We start from the raw sequence: 13,939 nt of genomic DNA, 5'->3' as shown, positions 1-13,939 counted from the left end.
GTGCGGACCTTCATTGTGAGGCCCTGAAGCCTGTCGAGTAAGGCTCAGGAAAGCAAAAGTGGCTGGTTTTGGAAGAGACTGGGAGCATGCAGTGTCACTTCTCCAGTCGTCATGCTCAGGCATAGCAGCCACAAGAGCCTTCCAAAAGTGTTCCTTGGCAGCGGTGGGATTCGAACCCACGCCCCCGAAGAGACTGGAGCCTTAATCCAGCGCCTTAGACCGCTCGGCCACGCTACCATGCGAGAGTGCCTTCCCTGGGCCATTTTCGCCTTCTTATTTTAATTTAATGTCGCACTTGGCCACAAGTCAGTCAGTTGACATTCCATGTGCCTTGGAGGAGCTCCTCCACAGATTAAAAGACCTCATAAATGCAGGGGTACGCAGTTACACTCCTGGAGGCCTCCCTATCTGCAGATTGCAATTCCATCTCTAATCAAACACACCTGAATCATCTAATCAAAGCCATTGGGCCTTACTCCAAAATGGCAACTAGCTGTTCTGAAGTTAAACTCAAAATCGTGAGGTAGTTGTCAATTTTCCAAAAAATCTTGAGTCAAATCGGCTGCTTCTATGATTAAAGACTATGTTATTATTAGATTCCAACTCATTTTTAAACTGAAATTACTACAATTGTAATTTTTGGTTGTCCCTGATTCAACAGGGTGCAGATTTCCTGCTACACAGTTTTGCAGCACACTTAAGGTGTATTGCCCTCTTTAAAATCAATGCTGGCAGTGGTGGGATTCGAACCCACGCCCCCGAAGAGACTGAAGCCTAAATCCAGCGCCTTAGACCCCTCGGCCACACTACCCCACTGCTGTTTCTTTCGGGGGCCTTTTTCTGCCCATTTTTCTAGAATAGGAGAAAATGTTGGGTGCGGACCTTCATTGTGAGGCCCTGAAGCCTGTCGAGTAAGGCTCAGGAAAGCAAAAGTGGCTGGTTTTGGAAGAGACTGGGAGCATGCAGTGTCACTTCTCCAGTCGTCCTTCTCAGGCATAGCAGCCACAAGAGCCTTCCAAAAGTGTTCCTTGGCAGAGGTGGGATTCGAACCCACGCCCCCGAAGAGACTGGAGCCTTAATCCAGCGCCTTAGACCGCTCGGCCACGCTACCATGCGAGAGTGCCTTCCCTGCCTTTTTCTGCCCATTTTTCTAGAATAGGAGAAAATGTTGGGTGCGGACCTTCATTGTGAGGCCCTGAAGCCTGTCGAGTAAGGCTCAGGAAAGCAAAAGTGGCTGGTTTTGGAAGAGACTGGGAGCATGCAGTGTCACTTCTCCAGTCGTCATGCTCAGGCATAGCAGCCACAAGAGCCTTCCAAAAGTGTTCCTTGGCAGCGGTGGGATTCGAACCCACGCCCCCGGAGAGACTGGAGCCTTAATCCAGCGCCTTAGACCGCTCGGCCACGCTACCATGCGAGAGTGCCTTCCCTGGGCCATTTTCGCCTTCTTATTTTAATTTAATGTCGTACTTGGCCACAAGTCAGTCAGTTGACATTCCATGTGCCTTGGAGGAGCTCCTCCACAGATTAAAAGACCTCATAAATGCAGGGGTACGCAGTTACACTCCTGGAGGCCTCCCTATCTGCAGATTGCAATTCCATCTCTAATCAAACACACAACGCAGTTGACATTCCATGTGCCTTGGAGGAGCTCCTCCACAAATTAAAAGACCTCATAAATGCAGGGGTACGCAGTTACACTCCTGGAGGCCTCCCTATCTGCAGATTGCAATTCCATCTCTAATCAAACACACCTGAATTATCTAATCAAAGCCATTGGGCCTTACTCCAAAATGGCAGCTAGCTGTGCTGAAGTTAAACTCAAAATCGTGAGGTAGTTGTCAATTTTCCAAAAAATCTTGAGTCAAATCGGCTGCTTCTATGATTAAAGACTATGTTATTATTAGATTCCAACTCATTTTTAAACTGAAATTACTACAATTGTAATTTTTGGTTGTCCCTGATTCAACAGGGTGCAGATTTCCTGCTACACAGTTTTGCAGCACACTTAGGGTGTATTGCCCTCTTTAAAATCAATGCTGGCAGTGGTGGGATTTGAACCCTCGCCCCCAAAGAGACTGGAGCCTAAATCCAGCGCCTTAGACCCCTCGGCCACACTACCCCACTGCTGTTTCTTTCGGGGGCCTTTTTCTGCCCATTTTTCTAGAATAGGAGAAAATGTTGGGTGCGGACCTTCATTGTGAGGCCCTGAAGCCTGTCGAGTAAGGCTCAGGAAAGCAAAAGTGGCTGGTTTTGGAAGAGACTGGGAGCATGCAGTGTCACTTCTCCAGTCGTCATGCTCAGGCATAGCAGCCACAAGAGCCTTCCAAAAGTGTTCCTTGGCAGCGGTGGGATTCGAACCCACGCCCCCGAAGAGACTGGAGCCTTAATCCAGCGCCTTAGACCGCTCAGCCACGCTACCATGCGAGAGTGCCTTCCCTGGGCCATTTTCGCCTTCTTATTTTAATTTAATGTCGCACTTGGCCACAAGTCAGTCAGTTGACATTCCATGTGCCTTGGAGGAGCTCCTCCACAGATTAAAAGACCTCATAAATGCAGGGGTACGCAGTTACTCTCCTGGAGGCCTCCCTATCTGCAGATTGCAATTCCATCTCTAATCAAACACACCTGAATCATCTAATCAAAGCCATTGGGCCTTACTCCAAAATTGGCAACTAGCTGTGCTGAAGTTAAACTCAAAATCGTCAGGTAGTTGTCAATTTTCCAAAAAATCTTGAGTCAAATCGGCTGCTTCTATGATTAAAGACTATGTTATTATTAGATTCCAACTCATTTTTAAACTGAAATTACTACAATTGTAATTTTTGGTTGTCCCTGATTCAACAGGGTGCAGATTTCCTGCTACACAGTTTTGCAGCACACTTAAGGTGTATTGCCCTCTTTAAAATCAATGCTGGCAGTGGTGGGATTCGAACCCACGCCCCCGAAGAGACTGGAGCCTAAATCCAGCACTTTAGACCCCTCGGCCACACTACCCCACTGCTGTTTCTTTCGGGAGCCTTTTTCTGCCCATTTTTCTAGAATAGGAGAAAATGTTGGGTGCGGACCTTCATTGTGAGGCCCTGAAGCCTGTCGAGTAAGGCTCAGGAAAGCAAAAGTGGCTGGTTTTGGAAGAGAATGGGAGCATGCAGTGTCACTTCTCCAGTCGTCATGCTCAGGCATAGCAGCCACAAGAGCCTTCCAAAAGTGTTCCTTGGCAGCGGTGGGATTCGAACCCACGCCCCCGAAGAGACTGGAGCCTTAATCCAGCGCCTTAGACCGCTCGGCCACGCTACCATGCGAGAGTGCCTTCCCTGCCTTTTTCTGCCCATTTTTCTAGAATAGGAGAAAATGTTGGGTGCGGACCTTCATTGTGAGGCCCTGAAGCCTGTCGAGTAAGGCTCAGGAAAGCCAAAGTGGCTGGTTTTGGAAGAGACTGGGAGCATGCAGTGTCACTTCTCCAGTCGTCATGCTCAGGCATAGCAGCCACAAGAGCCTTCCAAAAGTGTTCCTTGGCAGCGGTGGGATTCGAACCCACGCCCCCGAAGAGACTGGAGCCTTAATCCAGCGCCTTAGACCGCTCAGCCACGCTACCATGCGAGAGTGCCTTCCCTGGGCCATTTTCGCCTTCTTATTTTAATTTAATGTCGCACTTGGCCACAAGTCAGTCAGTTGACATTCCATGTGCCTTGGAGGAGCTCCTCCACAAATTAAAAGACCTCATGAATGCAGGGGTACGCAGTTACACTCCTGGAGGCCTCCCTATCTGCAGATTGCAATTCCATCTCTAATCAAACACACCTGAATCATCTAATCAAAGCCATTGGGCCTTACTCCAAAATGGCAGCTAGCTGTGCTGAAGTTAAACTCAAAATCGTCAGGTAGTTGTCAATTTTCCAAAAAATCTTGAGTAAAATCGGCTGCTTCTATGATTAAAGACTATGTTATTATTAGATTCCAACTCATTTTTAAACTGAAATTACTACAATTGTAATTTTTGGTTGTCCCTGATTCAACAGGGTGCAGATTTCCTGCTACACAGTTTTGCAGCACACTTAAGGTGTATTGCCCTCTTTAAAATCAATGCTGGCAGTGGTGGGATTCAAACCCACGCCCCCGAAGAGACTGGAGCCTAAATCCAGCGCCTTAGACCCCTCGGCCACACTACCCCACTGCTGTTTCTTTTGGGGCCATTTTCTGCCCATTTTTCTAGTATAGGAGAAAATGTTGGGTGCGGACCTTCATTGTGAGGCCCTGAAGCCTGTCGAGTAAGGCTCAGGAAAGCAAAAGTGGCTGGTTTTGGAAGAGACTGGGAGCATGCAGTGTCACTTCTCCAGTCGTCATGCTCAGGCATAGCAGCCACAAGAGCCTTCCAAAAGTGTTCCTTGGCAGCGGTGGGATTCAAACCCACGCCCCCGAAGAGACTGGAGCCTTAATCCAGCGCCTTAGACCGCTCGGCCACGCTACCATGCGAGAGTGCCTTCCCTGCCTTTTTCTGCCCATTTTTCTAGAATAGGAGAAAATGTTGGGTGCGGACCTTCATTGTGAGGCCCTGAAGCCTGTCGAGTAAGGCTCAGGAAAGCAAAAGTGGCTGGTTTTGGAAGAGACTGGGAGCATGCAGTGTCACTTCTCCAGTCGTCATGCTCAGGCATAGCAGCCACAAGAGCCTTCCAAAAGTGTTCCTTGGCAGCGGTGGGATTCGAACTCACGCCCCCGAAGAGACTGGAGCCTTAATCCAGCGCCTTAGACCGCTCGGCCACGCTACCATGCGAGAGTGCCTTCCCTGGGCAATTTTCACCTTCTTATTTTAATTTAATGTCGCACTTGGCCACAAGTCAGTCAGTTGACATTCCATGTGCCTTGGAGGAGCTCCTCCACAAATTAAAAGACCTCATAAATGCAGGGGTACGCAGTTACACTCCTGGAGGCCTCCCTATCTGCAGATTGCAATTCCATCTCTAATCAAACACACCTGAATCATCTAATCAAAGCCATTGGGCCTTACTCCAAAACGGCAGCTAGCTGTGCTGAAGTTAAACTCAAAATCGTGAGGTAGTTGTCAATTTTCCAAAAAATCTTGAGTCAAATCGGCTGCTTCTATGATTAAAGACTATGTTATTATTAGATTCCAAATCATTTTTAAACTGAAATTACTACAATTGTAATTTTTGGTTGTCCCTGATTCAACAGGGTGCAGATTTCCTGCTACACAGTTTTGCAGCACACTTAAGGTGTATTGCCCTCTTTAAAATCAATGCTGACAGTGGTGGGATTCGAACCCATGCCCCCGAAGAGACTGGAGCCTAAATCCAGCGCCTTAGACCCCTCGGCCACACTACCCCACTGCTATTTCTTTCGGGGGCCTTTTTCTGCCCATTTTTCTAGAATAGGAGAAAATGTTGGGTGCGGACCTTCATTGTGAGGCCCTGAAGCCTGTCGAGTAAGGCTCAGGAAAGCAAAAGTGGCTGGTTTTGGAAGAGACTGGGAGCATGCAGTGTCACTTCTCCAGTCGTCATGCTCAGGCATAGCAGCCACAAGAGCCTTCCAAAAGTGTTCCTTGGCAGCGGTGGGATTCGAACACACGCCCCCGAAGAGACTGGAGCCTTAATCCAGCGCCTTAGACCGCTCGGCCACGCTACCATGCGAGAGTGCCTTCCCTGGGCCATTTTCGCCTTCTTATTTTAATTTAATGTCGCACTTGGCCACAAGTCAGTCAGTTGACATTCCATGTGCCTTGGAGGAGCTCCTCCACAGATTAAAAGACCTCATAAATGCAGGGGTACGCAGTTACACTCCTGGAGGCCTCCCTATCTGCAGATTGCAATTCCATCTCTAATCAAACACACCTGAATCATCTAATCAAAGCCATTGGGCCTTACTCCAAAATGGCAACTAGCTGTGCTGAAGTTAAACTCAAAATCGTCAGGTAGTTGTCAATTTTCCAAAAAATCTTGAGTCAAATTGGCTGCTTCTATGATTAAAGACTATGTTATTATTAGATTCCAACTCATTTTTAAACTGAAATTACTACAATTGTAATTTTTGGTTGTCCCTGATTCAACAGGGTGCAGATTTCCTGCTACACAGTTTTGCAGCACACTTAAGGTGTATTGCCCTCTTTAAAATCAATGCTGGCAGTGGTGGGATTCGAACCCACGCCCCCGAAGAGACTGGAGCCTAAATCCAGCGCCTTAGACCCCTCGGCCACACTACCCCACTGCTATTTCTTTCGGGGGCCTTTTTCTGCCCATTTTTCTAGAATAGGAGAAAATGTTGGGTGCGGACCTTCATTGTGAGGCCCTGAAGCCTGTCGAGTAAGGCTCAGGAAAGCAAAAGTGGCTGGTTTTGGAAGAGACTGGGAGCATGCAGTGTCACTTCTCCAGTCGTCATGCTCAGGCATAGCAGCCACAAGAGCCTTCCAAAAGTGTTCCTTGGCAGCGGTGGGATTCGAACCCACGCCCCCGAAGAGACTGGAGCCTTAATCCAGCGCCTTAGACCGCTCGGCCACGCTACCATGCGAGAGTGCCTTCCCTGGGCCATTTTCGCCTTCTTATTTTAATTTAATGTCGCACTTGGCCACAAGTCAGTCAGTTGACATTCCATGTGCCTTGGAGGAGCTCCTCCACAGATTAAAAGACCTCATAAATGCAGGGGTACGCAGTTACACTCCTGGAGGCCTCCCTATCTGCAGATTGCAATTCCATCTCTAATCAAACACACCTGAATCATCTAATCAAAGCCATTGGGCCTTACTCCAAAATGGCAACTAGCTGTTCTGAAGTTAAACTCAAAATCGTGAGGTAGTTGTCAATTTTCCAAAAAATCTTGAGTCAAATCGGCTGCTTCTATGATTAAAGACTATGTTATTATTAGATTCCAACTCATTTTTAAACTGAAATTACTACAATTGTAATTTTTGGTTGTCCCTGATTCAACAGGGTGCAGATTTCCTGCTACACAGTTTTGCAGCACACTTAAGGTGTATTGCCCTCTTTAAAATCAATGCTGGCAGTGGTGGGATTCGAACCCACGCCCCCGAAGAGACTGAAGCCTAAATCCAGCGCCTTAGACCCCTCGGCCACACTACCCCACTGCTGTTTCTTTCGGGGGCCTTTTTCTGCCCATTTTTCTAGAATAGGAGAAAATGTTGGGTGCGGACCTTCATTGTGAGGCCCTGAAGCCTGTCGAGTAAGGCTCAGGAAAGCAAAAGTGGCTGGTTTTGGAAGAGACTGGGAGCATGCAGTGTCACTTCTCCAGTCGTCCTTCTCAGGCATAGCAGCCACAAGAGCCTTCCAAAAGTGTTCCTTGGCAGAGGTGGGATTCGAACCCACGCCCCCGAAGAGACTGGAGCCTTAATCCAGCGCCTTAGACCGCTCGGCCACGCTACCATGCGAGAGTGCCTTCCCTGCCTTTTTCTGCCCATTTTTCTAGAATAGGAGAAAATGTTGGGTGCGGACCTTCATTGTGAGGCCCTGAAGCCTGTCGAGTAAGGCTCAGGAAAGCAAAAGTGGCTGGTTTTGGAAGAGACTGGGAGCATGCAGTGTCACTTCTCCAGTCGTCATGCTCAGGCATAGCAGCCACAAGAGCCTTCCAAAAGTGTTCCTTGGCAGCGGTGGGATTCGAACCCACGCCCCCGGAGAGACTGGAGCCTTAATCCAGCGCCTTAGACCGCTCGGCCACGCTACCATGCGAGAGTGCCTTCCCTGGGCCATTTTCGCCTTCTTATTTTAATTTAATGTCGTACTTGGCCACAAGTCAGTCAGTTGACATTCCATGTGCCTTGGAGGAGCTCCTCCACAGATTAAAAGACCTCATAAATGCAGGGGTACGCAGTTACACTCCTGGAGGCCTCCCTATCTGCAGATTGCAATTCCATCTCTAATCAAACACACAACGCAGTTGACATTCCATGTGCCTTGGAGGAGCTCCTCCACAAATTAAAAGACCTCATAAATGCAGGGGTACGCAGTTACACTCCTGGAGGCCTCCCTATCTGCAGATTGCAATTCCATCTCTAATCAAACACACCTGAATCATCTAATCAAAGCCATTGGGCCTTACTCCAAAAGGGCAGCTAGCTGTGCTGAAGTTAAACTCAAAATCGTCAGGTAGTTGTCAATTTTCCAAAAAATCTTGAGTCAAATCGGCTGCTTCTATGATTAAAGACTATGTTATTATTAGATTCCAACTCATTTTTAAACTGAAATTACTACAATTGTAATTTTTGGTTGTCCCTGATTCAACAGGGTGCAGATTTCCTGCTACACAGTTTTGCAGCACACTTAAGGTGTATTGCCCTCTTTAAAATCAATGCTGGCAGTGGTGGGATTCGAACCCACGCCCCGAAGAGATTGGAGCCTAAATCCAGCGCCTTAGACCCCTCGGCCACACTACCCCACTGCTGTTTCTTTCGGGGGCCTTTTTCTGCCCATTTTTCTAGAATAGGAGAAAATGTTGGGTGCGGACCTTCATTGTGAGGCCCTGAAGCCTGTCGAGTAAGGCTCAGGAAAGCAAAAGTGGCTGGTTTTGGAAGAGACTGGGAGCATGCAGTGTCACTTCTCCAGTCGTCATGCTCAGGCATAGCAGCCACAAGAGCCTTCCAAAAGTGTTCCTTGGCAGCGGTGGGATTCGAACCCACGCCCCCGAAGAGACTGGAGCCTTAATCCAGCGCCTTAGACCGCTCGGCCACGCTACCATGCGAGAGTGCCTTCCCTGCCTTTTTCTGCCCATTTTTCTAGAATAGGAGAAAATGTTGGGTGCGGACCTTCATTGTGAGGCCCTGAAGCCTGTCGAGTAAGGCTCAGGAAAGCCAAAGTGGCTGGTTTTGGAAGAGACTGGGAGCATGCAGTGTCACTTCTCCAGTCGTCATGCTCAGGCATAGCAGCCACAAGAGCCTTCCAAAAGTGTTCCTTGGCAGCGGTGGGATTCGAACCCACGCCCCCGAAGAGACTGGAGCCTTAATCCAGCGCCTTAGACCGCTCAGCCACGCTACCATGCGAGAGTGCCTTCCCTGGGCCATTTTCGCCTTCTTATTTTAATTTAATGTCGCACTTGGCCACAAGTCAGTCAGTTGACATTCCATGTGCCTTGGAGGAGCTCCTCCACAAATTAAAAGACCTCATGAATGCAGGGGTACGCAGTTACACTCCTGGAGGCCTCCCTATCTGCAGATTGCAATTCCATCTCTAATCAAACACACCTGAATCATCTAATCAAAGCCATTGGGCCTTACTCCAAAATGGCAGCTAGCTGTGCTGAAGTTAAACTCAAAATCGTCAGGTAGTTGTCAATTTTCCAAAAAATCTTGAGTAAAATCGGCTGCTTCTATGATTAAAGACTATGTTATTATTAGATTCCAACTCATTTTTAAACTGAAATTACTACAATTGTAATTTTTGGTTGTCCCTGATTCAACAGGGTGCAGATTTCCTGCTACACAGTTTTGCAGCACACTTAAGGTGTATTGCCCTCTTTAAAATCAATGCTGGCAGTGGTGGGATTCAAACCCACGCCCCCGAAGAGACTGGAGCCTAAATCCAGCGCCTTAGACCCCTCGGCCACACTACCCCACTGCTGTTTCTTTTGGGGCCATTTTCTGCCCATTTTTCTAGTATAGGAGAAAATGTTGGGTGCGGACCTTCATTGTGAGGCCCTGAAGCCTGTCGAGTAAGGCTCAGGAAAGCAAAAGTGGCTGGTTTTGGAAGAGACTGGGAGCATGCAGTGTCACTTCTCCAGTCGTCATGCTCAGGCATAGCAGCCACAAGAGCCTTCCAAAAGTGTTCCTTGGCAGCGGTGGGATTCAAACCCACGCCCCCGAAGAGACTGGAGCCTTAATCCAGCGCCTTAGACCGCTCGGCCACGCTACCATGCGAGAGTGCCTTCCCTGCCTTTTTCTGCCCATTTTTCTAGAATAGGAGAAAATGTTGGGTGCGGACCTTCATTGTGAGGCCCTGAAGCCTGTCGAGTAAGGCTCAGGAAAGCAAAAGTGGCTGGTTTTGGAAGAGACTGGGAGCATGCAGTGTCACTTCTCCAGTCGTCATGCTCAGGCATAGCAGCCACAAGAGCCTTCCAAAAGTGTTCCTTGGCAGCGGTGGGATTCGAACTCACGCCCCCGAAGAGACTGGAGCCTTAATCCAGCGCCTTAGACCGCTCGGCCACGCTACCATGCGAGAGTGCCTTCCCTGGGCAATTTTCACCTTCTTATTTTAATTTAATGTCGCACTTGGCCACAAGTCAGTCAGTTGACATTCCATGTGCCTTGGAGGAGCTCCTCCACAAATTAAAAGACCTCATAAATGCAGGGGTACGCAGTTACACTCCTGGAGGCCTCCCTATCTGCAGATTGCAATTCCATCTCTAATCAAACACACCTGAATCATCTAATCAAAGCCATTGGGCCTTACTCCAAAACGGCAGCTAGCTGTGCTGAAGTTAAACTCAAAATCGTGAGGTAGTTGTCAATTTTCCAAAAAATCTTGAGTCAAATCGGCTGCTTCTATGATTAAAGACTATGTTATTATTAGATTCCAAATCATTTTTAAACTGAAATTACTACAATTGTAATTTTTGGTTGTCCCTGATTCAACAGGGTGCAGATTTCCTGCTACACAGTTTTGCAGCACACTTAAGGTGTATTGCCCTCTTTAAAATCAATGCTGGCAGTGGTGGGATTCGAACCCATGCCCCCGAAGAGACTGGAGCCTAAATCCAGCGCCTTAGACCCCTCGGCCACACTACCCCACTGCTATTTCTTTCGGGGGCCTTTTTCTGCCCATTTTTCTAGAATAGGAGAAAATGTTGGGTGCGGACCTTCATTGTGAGGCCCTGAAGCCTGTCGAGTAAGGCTCAGGAAAGCAAAAGTGGCTGGTTTTGGAAGAGACTGGGAGCATGCAGTGTCACTTCTCCAGTCGTCATGCTCAGGCATAGCAGCCACAAGAGCCTTCCAAAAGTGTTCCTTGGCAGCGGTGGGATTCGAACACACGCCCCCGAAGAGACTGGAGCCTTAATCCAGCGCCTTAGACCGCTCGGCCACGCTACCATGCGAGAGTGCCTTCCCTGGGCCATTTTCGCCTTCTTATTTTAATTTAATGTCGCACTTGGCCACAAGTCAGTCAGTTGACATTCCATGTGCCTTGGAGGAGCTCCTCCACAGATTAAAAGACCTCATAAATGCAGGGGTACGCAGTTACACTCCTGGAGGCCTCCCTATCTGCAGATTGCAATTCCATCTCTAATCAAACACACCTGAATCATCTAATCAAAGCCATTGGGCCTTACTCCAAAATGGCAACTAGCTGTGCTGAAGTTAAACTCAAAATCGTCAGGTAGTTGTCAATTTTCCAAAAAATCTTGAGTCAAATTGGCTGCTTCTATGATTAAAGACTATGTTATTATTAGATTCCAACTCATTTTTAAACTGAAATTACTACAATTGTAATTTTTGGTTGTCCCTGATTCAACAGGGTGCAGATTTCCTGCTACACAGTTTTGCAGCACACTTAAGGTGTATTGCCCTCTTTAAAATCAATGCTGGCAGTGGTGGGATTCGAACCCACGCCCCCGAAGAGACTGGAGCCTAAATCCAGCGCCTTAGACCCCTCGGCCACACTACCCCACTGCTATTTCTTTCGGGGGCCTTTTTCTGCCCATTTTTCTAGAATAGGAGAAAATGTTGGGTGCGGACCTTCATTGTGAGGCCCTGAAGCCTGTCGAGTAAGGCTCAGGAAAGCAAAAGTGGCTGGTTTTGGAAGAGACTGGGAGCATGCAGTGTCACTTCTCCAGTCGTCATGCTCAGGCATAGCAGCCACAAGAGCCTTCCAAAAGTGTTCCTTGGCAGCGGTGGGATTCGAACCCACGCCCCCGAAGAGACTGGAGCCTTAATCCAGCGCCTTAGACCGCTCGGCCACGCTACCATGCGAGAGTGCCTTCCCTGGGCCATTTTCGCCTTCTTATTTTAATTTAATGTCGCACTTGGCCACAAGTCAGTCAGTTGACATTCCATGTGCCTTGGAGGAGCTCCTCCACAGATTAAAAGACCTCATAAATGCAGGGGTACGCAGTTACACTCCTGGAGGCCTCCCTATCTGCAGATTGCAATTCCATCTCTAATCAAACACACCTGAATCATCTAATCAAAGCCATTGGGCCTTACTCCAAAATGGCAACTAGCTGTTCTGAAGTTAAACTCAAAATCGTGAGGTAGTTGTCAATTTTCCAAAAAATCTTGAGTCAAATCGGCTGCTTCTATGATTAAAGACTATGTTATTATTAGATTCCAACTCATTTTTAAACTGAAATTACTACAATTGTAATTTTTGGTTGTCCCTGATTCAACAGGGTGCAGATTTCCTGCTACACAGTTTTGCAGCACACTTAAGGTGTATTGCCCTCTTTAAAATCAATGCTGGCAGTGGTGGGATTCGAACCCACGCCCCCGAAGAGACTGAAGCCTAAATCCAGCGCCTTAGACCCCTCGGCCACACTACCCCACTGCTGTTTCTTTCGGGGGCCTTTTTCTGCCCATTTTTCTAGAATAGGAGAAAATGTTGGGTGCGGACCTTCATTGTGAGGCCCTGAAGCCTGTCGAGTAAGGCTCAGGAAAGCAAAAGTGGCTGGTTTTGGAAGAGACTGGGAGCATGCAGTGTCACTTCTCCAGTCGTCCTTCTCAGGCATAGCAGCCACAAGAGCCTTCCAAAAGTGTTCCTTGGCAGAGGTGGGATTCGAACCCACGCCCCCGAAGAGACTGGAGCCTTAATCCAGCGCCTTAGACCGCTCGGCCACGCTACCATGCGAGAGTGCCTTCCCTGCCTTTTTCTGCCCATTTTTCTAGAATAGGAGAAAATGTTGGGTGCGGACCTTCATTGTGAGGCCCTGAAGCCTGTCGAGTAAGGCTCAGGAAAGCAAAAGTGGCTGGTTTTGGAAGAGACTGGGAGCATGCAGTGTCACTTCTCCAGTCGTCATGCTCAGGCATAGCAGCCACAAGAGCCTTCCAAAAGTGTTCCTTGGCAGCGGTGGGATTCGAACCCACGCCCCCGGAGAGACTGGAGCCTTAATCCAGCGCCTTAGACCGCTCGGCCACGCTACCATGCGAGAGTGCCTTCCCTGGGCCATTTTCGCCTTCTTATTTTAATTTAATGTCGTACTTGGCCACAAGTCAGTCAGTTGACATTCCATGTGCCTTGGAGGAGCTCCTCCACAGATTAAAAGACCTCATAAATGCAGGGGTACGCAGTTACACTCCTGGAGGCCTCCCTATCTGCAGATTGCAATTCCATCTCTAATCAAACACACAACGCAGTTGACATTCCATGTGCCTTGGAGGAGCTCCTCCACAAATTAAAAGACCTCATAAATGCAGGGGTACGCAGTTACACTCCTGGAGGCCTCCCTATCTGCAGATTGCAATTCCATCTCTAATCAAACACACCTGAATCATCTAATCAAAGCCATTGGGCCTTACTCCAAAAGGGCAGCTAGCTGTGCTGAAGTTAAACTCAAAATCGTCAGGTAGTTGTCAATTTTCCAAAAAATCTTGAGTCAAATCGGCTGCTTCTATGATTAAAGACTATGTTATTATTAGATTCCAACTCATTTTTAAACTGAAATTACTACAATTGTAATTTTTGGTTGTCCCTGATTCAACAGGGTGCAGATTTCCTGCTACACAGTTTTGCAGCACACTTAAGGTGTATTGCCCTCTTTAAAATCAATGCTGGCAGTGGTGGGATTCGAACCCACGCCCCGAAGAGATTGGAGCCTAAATCCAGCGCCTTAGACCCCTCGGCCACACTACCCCACTGCTGTTTCTTTCGGGGGCCTTTTTCTGCCCATTTTTCTAGAATAGGAGAAAATGTTGGGTGCGGACCTTCATTGTGAGGCCCTGAAGCCTGTCGAGTAAGGCTCAGGAAAGCAAAAGTGGCTGGTTTTGGAAGAGACTGGGAGC

The 13,939-nt window shown here is 48.2% G+C and overlaps 32 non-coding genes across 32 annotated transcripts; all 32 read right to left on the bottom strand.

Moving 5' to 3' along the window:
* Positions 1-155: 155 nt before the first annotated feature.
* trnal-aag (transfer RNA leucine (anticodon AAG)) lies at positions 156-237 on the bottom strand. The gene has a single exon. It is a non-coding gene; the product is annotated as a tRNA-Leu (tRNA).
* Positions 238-729: 492 nt separating this feature from the next.
* Positions 730-811, bottom strand: trnal-uag (transfer RNA leucine (anticodon UAG)). The gene has a single exon. It is a non-coding gene; the product is annotated as a tRNA-Leu (tRNA).
* A 218-nt stretch (positions 812-1,029) lies between these two features.
* trnal-aag (transfer RNA leucine (anticodon AAG)) lies at positions 1,030-1,111 on the bottom strand. Its single transcript has one exon. It is a non-coding gene; the product is annotated as a tRNA-Leu (tRNA).
* Positions 1,112-1,327: 216 nt separating this feature from the next.
* Positions 1,328-1,409, bottom strand: trnal-aag (transfer RNA leucine (anticodon AAG)). The gene has a single exon. It is a non-coding gene; the product is annotated as a tRNA-Leu (tRNA).
* Positions 1,410-2,037: 628 nt separating this feature from the next.
* On the bottom strand, positions 2,038-2,119 carry trnal-uag (transfer RNA leucine (anticodon UAG)). The gene has a single exon. It is a non-coding gene; the product is annotated as a tRNA-Leu (tRNA).
* A 218-nt stretch (positions 2,120-2,337) lies between these two features.
* On the bottom strand, positions 2,338-2,419 carry trnal-aag (transfer RNA leucine (anticodon AAG)). Its single transcript has one exon. It is a non-coding gene; the product is annotated as a tRNA-Leu (tRNA).
* A 493-nt stretch (positions 2,420-2,912) lies between these two features.
* trnal-uag (transfer RNA leucine (anticodon UAG)) lies at positions 2,913-2,994 on the bottom strand. Its single transcript has one exon. It is a non-coding gene; the product is annotated as a tRNA-Leu (tRNA).
* Positions 2,995-3,212: 218 nt separating this feature from the next.
* On the bottom strand, positions 3,213-3,294 carry trnal-aag (transfer RNA leucine (anticodon AAG)). Its single transcript has one exon. It is a non-coding gene; the product is annotated as a tRNA-Leu (tRNA).
* Positions 3,295-3,510: 216 nt separating this feature from the next.
* On the bottom strand, positions 3,511-3,592 carry trnal-aag (transfer RNA leucine (anticodon AAG)). Its single transcript has one exon. It is a non-coding gene; the product is annotated as a tRNA-Leu (tRNA).
* A 492-nt stretch (positions 3,593-4,084) lies between these two features.
* Positions 4,085-4,166, bottom strand: trnal-uag (transfer RNA leucine (anticodon UAG)). Its single transcript has one exon. It is a non-coding gene; the product is annotated as a tRNA-Leu (tRNA).
* A 217-nt stretch (positions 4,167-4,383) lies between these two features.
* trnal-aag (transfer RNA leucine (anticodon AAG)) lies at positions 4,384-4,465 on the bottom strand. Its single transcript has one exon. It is a non-coding gene; the product is annotated as a tRNA-Leu (tRNA).
* Positions 4,466-4,681: 216 nt separating this feature from the next.
* On the bottom strand, positions 4,682-4,763 carry trnal-aag (transfer RNA leucine (anticodon AAG)). The gene has a single exon. It is a non-coding gene; the product is annotated as a tRNA-Leu (tRNA).
* A 492-nt stretch (positions 4,764-5,255) lies between these two features.
* Positions 5,256-5,337, bottom strand: trnal-uag (transfer RNA leucine (anticodon UAG)). The gene has a single exon. It is a non-coding gene; the product is annotated as a tRNA-Leu (tRNA).
* Positions 5,338-5,555: 218 nt separating this feature from the next.
* On the bottom strand, positions 5,556-5,637 carry trnal-aag (transfer RNA leucine (anticodon AAG)). Its single transcript has one exon. It is a non-coding gene; the product is annotated as a tRNA-Leu (tRNA).
* A 492-nt stretch (positions 5,638-6,129) lies between these two features.
* Positions 6,130-6,211, bottom strand: trnal-uag (transfer RNA leucine (anticodon UAG)). The gene has a single exon. It is a non-coding gene; the product is annotated as a tRNA-Leu (tRNA).
* A 218-nt stretch (positions 6,212-6,429) lies between these two features.
* Positions 6,430-6,511, bottom strand: trnal-aag (transfer RNA leucine (anticodon AAG)). Its single transcript has one exon. It is a non-coding gene; the product is annotated as a tRNA-Leu (tRNA).
* Positions 6,512-7,003: 492 nt separating this feature from the next.
* trnal-uag (transfer RNA leucine (anticodon UAG)) lies at positions 7,004-7,085 on the bottom strand. The gene has a single exon. It is a non-coding gene; the product is annotated as a tRNA-Leu (tRNA).
* A 218-nt stretch (positions 7,086-7,303) lies between these two features.
* Positions 7,304-7,385, bottom strand: trnal-aag (transfer RNA leucine (anticodon AAG)). Its single transcript has one exon. It is a non-coding gene; the product is annotated as a tRNA-Leu (tRNA).
* A 216-nt stretch (positions 7,386-7,601) lies between these two features.
* Positions 7,602-7,683, bottom strand: trnal-aag (transfer RNA leucine (anticodon AAG)). Its single transcript has one exon. It is a non-coding gene; the product is annotated as a tRNA-Leu (tRNA).
* Positions 7,684-8,311: 628 nt separating this feature from the next.
* Positions 8,312-8,392, bottom strand: trnal-uag (transfer RNA leucine (anticodon UAG)). Its single transcript has one exon. It is a non-coding gene; the product is annotated as a tRNA-Leu (tRNA).
* Positions 8,393-8,610: 218 nt separating this feature from the next.
* Positions 8,611-8,692, bottom strand: trnal-aag (transfer RNA leucine (anticodon AAG)). The gene has a single exon. It is a non-coding gene; the product is annotated as a tRNA-Leu (tRNA).
* Positions 8,693-8,908: 216 nt separating this feature from the next.
* Positions 8,909-8,990, bottom strand: trnal-aag (transfer RNA leucine (anticodon AAG)). The gene has a single exon. It is a non-coding gene; the product is annotated as a tRNA-Leu (tRNA).
* Positions 8,991-9,482: 492 nt separating this feature from the next.
* Positions 9,483-9,564, bottom strand: trnal-uag (transfer RNA leucine (anticodon UAG)). Its single transcript has one exon. It is a non-coding gene; the product is annotated as a tRNA-Leu (tRNA).
* A 217-nt stretch (positions 9,565-9,781) lies between these two features.
* trnal-aag (transfer RNA leucine (anticodon AAG)) lies at positions 9,782-9,863 on the bottom strand. The gene has a single exon. It is a non-coding gene; the product is annotated as a tRNA-Leu (tRNA).
* A 216-nt stretch (positions 9,864-10,079) lies between these two features.
* trnal-aag (transfer RNA leucine (anticodon AAG)) lies at positions 10,080-10,161 on the bottom strand. Its single transcript has one exon. It is a non-coding gene; the product is annotated as a tRNA-Leu (tRNA).
* A 492-nt stretch (positions 10,162-10,653) lies between these two features.
* trnal-uag (transfer RNA leucine (anticodon UAG)) lies at positions 10,654-10,735 on the bottom strand. The gene has a single exon. It is a non-coding gene; the product is annotated as a tRNA-Leu (tRNA).
* Positions 10,736-11,527: 792 nt separating this feature from the next.
* trnal-uag (transfer RNA leucine (anticodon UAG)) lies at positions 11,528-11,609 on the bottom strand. Its single transcript has one exon. It is a non-coding gene; the product is annotated as a tRNA-Leu (tRNA).
* A 218-nt stretch (positions 11,610-11,827) lies between these two features.
* trnal-aag (transfer RNA leucine (anticodon AAG)) lies at positions 11,828-11,909 on the bottom strand. Its single transcript has one exon. It is a non-coding gene; the product is annotated as a tRNA-Leu (tRNA).
* A 492-nt stretch (positions 11,910-12,401) lies between these two features.
* On the bottom strand, positions 12,402-12,483 carry trnal-uag (transfer RNA leucine (anticodon UAG)). The gene has a single exon. It is a non-coding gene; the product is annotated as a tRNA-Leu (tRNA).
* Positions 12,484-12,701: 218 nt separating this feature from the next.
* trnal-aag (transfer RNA leucine (anticodon AAG)) lies at positions 12,702-12,783 on the bottom strand. The gene has a single exon. It is a non-coding gene; the product is annotated as a tRNA-Leu (tRNA).
* Positions 12,784-12,999: 216 nt separating this feature from the next.
* Positions 13,000-13,081, bottom strand: trnal-aag (transfer RNA leucine (anticodon AAG)). The gene has a single exon. It is a non-coding gene; the product is annotated as a tRNA-Leu (tRNA).
* A 628-nt stretch (positions 13,082-13,709) lies between these two features.
* On the bottom strand, positions 13,710-13,790 carry trnal-uag (transfer RNA leucine (anticodon UAG)). Its single transcript has one exon. It is a non-coding gene; the product is annotated as a tRNA-Leu (tRNA).
* Between the last annotated feature and the right edge of the window lie 149 nt (positions 13,791-13,939).

Source organism: Pseudorasbora parva, chromosome 21 (assembly GCF_024679245.1).
Source record: "Pseudorasbora parva isolate DD20220531a chromosome 21, ASM2467924v1, whole genome shotgun sequence".
NCBI lineage: Eukaryota > Metazoa > Chordata > Actinopteri > Cypriniformes > Gobionidae > Pseudorasbora > Pseudorasbora parva.
Note: the sequence above shows the minus strand (reverse complement) of the source record. Positions and strands in the feature narration are given on the sequence as shown.